Raw genomic sequence first — 5,299 nt, 5'->3', positions numbered from 1 at the left:
CCGGTATAATATTTACAGTTGTGTGGTCTATTTTAACTGTTAACATACCGGTATAATATTTACAGTTGTGTGTCTATTTTAACTGTTAACATACCGGTATAATATTTACAGTTGTGTGGTCTATTTTAACTGTAAAAGCACCAGTATAACATTTAGCTGTGTGTTCTATTTTAACTGTAAACGTATTGATATTACATTTATTTGTGTGAACTATTTTACTGAAAACGTACATGTATTACATTACCTAATTGTTCTATTTTACAGAAAATGTGACGATATTACATTTAGCTGCGTGTCTTTCGCGAAAAAAGTTGCTGCTAAATCCATTAATGGCTAAATGTCTTGTATATATAGATCTGTATATAGGACATTCAGAAAGAGCTAAACGAGGCCATATCAACTTCCGCCAAATATAATACTCGCTAAATATAACATTAGTTTGAAGTATTTTTACTACATCAATTTCACAGATACCTGGGTTTTTCTTTGAGAATTTATAAGAAAAAGACTATGCAGAAATTCATTCTTTCTGTTATATTAAATGCTTGATACGTGTTTTTGTGATAAATACTAGTATGCAGTTCAGACGTAATAAAGCCTGTACAAAATGTGTAACAAATTTTTATAACATAGTTGTCTTAAGTATCCTATCCTATCTTCTTAAGTTTTGTTTTAAATTTTCAATGAAATAAGAATCTTTATTACCTTTTACGAGAATAAACCATTGTCTCTTTTTTTCTATTCAAAGTTTATTTAATTAATATCTTAATATTACATTGTTTCATGCAAACCTTTTTCAGTGTGCTTTGTTCTTAATTGTACCATTCCTCTTTGGTACCAATCTTACCGATGCTAGAGAGAAGGAAAATGAAATAAGATTCGGTAAAGGGAGATACGACATTGAGAAACAATGCTGGACGGAAAAACCTACAAAGCCCCGCTTGGAGGTCCGTTCTGAGTGTCAGTCTTTGACAATCAGGTCAGAATTCACTTCATTTGCAGTAATCTATCACATTTAGAAAATAACTAGAACAGTATTTCATTGTGTGTTATGAAAGGAAAGTCAACCATGCAATTAAATAATAAATGACCAATAGCTGGAGTTTTTATTTTTAAAAAACCAATGTAAGCATCTCACATACAGATGTTCCTAATTAAAGTTCTTTGTTTGATAACGTTTTTGCTGAAATAGAAAAATGAATATAATTGCTCAAATTTTTAAAATTCATAATCTTATGAATGTACATGTTTCGCCCTATCACAGGATTAAACAGCATTCTACGATAAAAGGACCAATTCCGGAGAGTGTATCATGATAAAAATAGTTACTTCAAAAAGCCATTTGAACAATATTATTCCACCCAAAACTTACTATTGCTTCACTCATTTACAAATTCGAAAAGAAATTTTTAATTATATAAGCATTCGAAATTAATTGTATGGAATATTGCAAAGGAAAGGTTTTTTTTATATAAAAAGAAGAAAATCTCTTCTCACAACAAATTCATAGATCTTATTTCATGCGAAATCATAGCATGTCGCAGAAAATAAATTAACTTCCGTAAAGCTTTCGTTTTAAGTTGCACACAAGCCATGCAGATCTAACAACGAACTGGAACTTGCAGACACTATACCAACTGGCTTACCACGGTCGTCTGTGACCAAACGCTGCATACCCTTTCATATTTTTTTTCTGAGTTTTTAATGAATGCAAACATAAACATAAAGAACACAATTTCAAAGATATTCTTTTAAAACGTGTGAGTACGATTTTCATGTATTTCTACGAAATAGTTCTGTTATTATTTATTATTTACCTCTTTGGGCATTTAAACATCTTAACTTTAAATCATGGTTACCTATTTATATACCAGATAAGTGACATGATAAAAAAAATATATTACTTATTCATGTTTTTGTAAATTGAATGAAAAGTACTTAAATTTGGCTAAAAAAATGAGTCAAAGTCATCCTTCAATCCCATGAAAGGGACCTGTAACACGTTTAAGTCAAGGTCCAAGGACATGTTTCATCTTGTTGATACGACTTTTTTTTCGATTAACATAGTGACAAACATTGATGATACGCCGTTTTTAAATTTAACATTAAATACATTTCAGGAGAAAGATTCTTCGTGCCCTGAAACGGAGGCCAGGAATAAGGGAGTTTCTTGAGCAAAAGTCACGTGATTGTAAACTAAGGTAAATGCTACTCACCTCGTTAATGTGTGAAGATTATCGTCCATACTGATCATTCTGATTATGTTTGGCCGACAAAGAATTTTCTATTTGTATCGTTGATATGTGAGACTATTTTCTGAAAGTTTCTTGGCATGCACTTTTATGTTTAAAATACCCTAGAATGATATTTTGCAAGGAAAATGAAATATAAATTTTTACTCAAGATCTTTAAAGCGAAAAAATTCCTTTTTTTATTTCAATTACTTTAAAAAAATGCTTTTTGTTTGTGAAAAAAATTAAGACTAGCAAACTGGATTTGGACTATGTATAATACAGTTATTGCTTTACAAAGTTATCTGAAATTCAACAGAAAAAAATCTTTCAGGAGATATATTGGACTGAAAAACGTTTGTCCGCACAAATTCCAGTATGTAACAAGGATAGTGAGATACAGAAATTCATGCTATGTTGTATTTCCGCACAGGCAATGTATAACATACGCCAACTGTGAAAAGAAAGAGTAAGTAAAACCTATGTTATTTATCATTTTTTTTGTCTCTTCAAAATGAAGTTTGGGATTAAGTATTTTAGCGTTATTCTTCTTTTTAATGTGAACATTGAGTTATGTGTAATTGGGCTAGGAATTATTCTTTCCTCAACTTAACAGCTCATTGATTTAAGTCAATGAAACTATAAGCATAGCTTTTTAAAAAGCTTTGCCGTCCTTAGGAACACTCTTTAAAAGTAAATCGTATCGGGCCGTATTATTATTCTTGAATAGTTCTTGGCTTTGTATTTACCTTAGCCCTACCATGTAAAAGACCGTGCAAAACAAAGGAAGAAGAAGAAATCAGAAATTGTTTCATTTGCATGGAAAAAAGGAAATTTCTATAAATTATGGAAATATAGAAACAATTTTTTATGTTTGCTATTAAATGTTTAAGTGACAATTTTCTCGATTTTAAATTCCGGCATGGTCCGGCCGCCCAAACGTTCCTTAAGTTGACTTAGAATCATCTTGATCCAGCTTTTAGTTTAAAATGATCGGGAATCAATGGCAGTTGAACATAAAAAATGATAACTTTTTACTGTACTGATTTCACAAACAACCGTTTACTATTGTTTTCATGTGAGTGTATTACAGGGATGGGGTAATTGAAAAAAGTAATTGTAATTGACTGTAATTAATTACATTTTTTGAAGTAATTGGAAGTAATTTGTAATTGAACATTTTTTCAATTACTTGTAATTGTAATTTAATTAATTAAACAGAAAAAATACCATGTAATTTCAATTACTTTTTCAATTACATTCAATTACTTTATATAATACACATTCATGATATATCGTCACCACTACCTCCCCATTTTACTGGTTTTTATTTTATTGTTAAACATATCCTCAATCCTTCAATTATACAAAATCTTAGGTTAATGCTTACAAAAAAATAATTAAATGATTGGCTTGATAATAATAAACTAGTTTCTTTCTAATCATTATGTAAATTTTGAATTTTTGGATCTATGTTTATAAATATGAATTTTGAACCACCTATCTTAGGTCTATTCAGCTATGAAAGACACATTTATCATATTTCAATCTTTGTTGTTTGATCAATAATAAAGAAATAGATTGTGTGTGTCATTAATTAAGTTCTCTTTTGTTGGGAAGAGATAATTGCTCTCCAGATCTCAGCTTTAAATTGCAATCAAAACAAATCAACTCCTCTAAAGAGATATTCATTCCATGATTTAGAAGACAAAGCCAATGAAGATAATTATTTCAATTTAAAATGCTCCGCTAGCTTTAGGAAAAAAAAACTTTCAATTTGATAATTATTTTAACATCTAAACTGATTTTTATGAATGAATTTTTTATCTGTACAATTCAGATTTATGAAGTAAAATTGTTCAACATAAATAGCAATTTAGGATGTTCAGGTTACCTTCAAAGGAAATATTTAATTTGAGGGGTTACAGTTGCGACTCATTTCACTCTATTAAAATACTCACTTTTAATCAAATATCATAAGCCATGCAATTTGTGTACATGTAGGTTTTGTGTGGTGGAAACTGCATCAAACTGATCTCGGATAGTTCTTTAAGGAGTTTCGTATTGTTTTGTAAATAAATGTTATAAATTAAACCAGAACCATACACAATATAGCAAATTATTTCTTGTACTGTTTGTGCAGAGGCTGAGCTTATATACAAATAAATGATGTTCTGTATATTCATTGACAGGGATTGTAAAATTTTTCCAAAAATTAAAAATGTAATTTGTAATTTAATTAATTACTTTTGCAAAGTAATTGTAATTTAATTAATTACATGTCTTAGAAAGCCTGTAATTTAATTGTAATTTAATTGAAGAAAAAGTCAAAGTAATTGTAATTTAATTAATTACTTTTTAAAGTAATTGACCCCATCCCTGGTGTATTATACGAAAAGTACCTCTTAGGAACGTGCTCTTTTGTGAGGGATGGTCCGCTTTGTGGTGGCCTTGTTTCCTGTTTTTTTTTCTTTAATAATGCATAATATTTCAACGTAACGTATACTAAATAAGCCAACAAAATCCTTAATTACAGGGGTTGCTCGAAAAATGGTCGTGTGAAGAGTGCTTGTTTACCAGATCAACACCGCATTTATAAAGTCTTGGTTTATTGTGTAGACAAGTATCGATTTGAACTGGAAACCTTGGAGTTACCTCAGTGCTGTACCTGTAGAGAATACTCGCTTTGCGATGGAGATGACGATGACGACGACGATGACGACGATGATGTCGATAACGATGGACGATAATGATTATCGTAATGTAAGCATAGGTTGGAATAGAAGTTTTGAGGCACCGAAAAAGGTGAAAAAAATATGACAGGATCTCATAAATTTCTATAGAAGCACAGCCTTTAATATGTTACGCAGTGTTGATTCTTCTGCTACATAGCTTTCAATGAAAAGCGTTAAAAAATATAACTGTTTATTTAATTCATTCTGATAATATTATTGTCAATTTCAGTTCTAGTGCCTTCACGGTATACTGTCGAATTATTATTGTTCTTTGGGGAACAAAGTTAGCGGATTTCGTGGGTCACCTATACCCATTTAAATCCCAGCGAACGA

At 30.3% G+C, this 5,299-nt stretch overlaps 1 long non-coding RNA gene across 1 annotated transcript; it reads left to right on the top strand.

Annotated features, from left to right (window-relative positions):
- Positions 1-804: 804 nt before the first annotated feature.
- On the top strand, positions 805-5,093 carry LOC133192275 (uncharacterized). Its single transcript, XR_009721797.1, has 4 exons — positions 805-979; positions 2,121-2,201; positions 2,566-2,700; positions 4,768-5,093. It is a non-coding gene; the product is annotated as an uncharacterized LOC133192275 (long non-coding RNA).
- Positions 5,094-5,299: the final 206 nt, after the last annotated feature.

The sequence above is a fragment of the Saccostrea echinata genome, unplaced genomic scaffold, assembly GCF_033153115.1.
Source record: "Saccostrea echinata isolate AGI-Se365-2 ecotype Australia unplaced genomic scaffold, CSIRO_AGI_Sech_v1 ptg000025l, whole genome shotgun sequence".
Classification (NCBI taxonomy): domain Eukaryota; kingdom Metazoa; phylum Mollusca; class Bivalvia; order Ostreida; family Ostreidae; genus Saccostrea; species Saccostrea echinata.
Note: the sequence above shows the minus strand (reverse complement) of the source record. Positions and strands in the feature narration are given on the sequence as shown.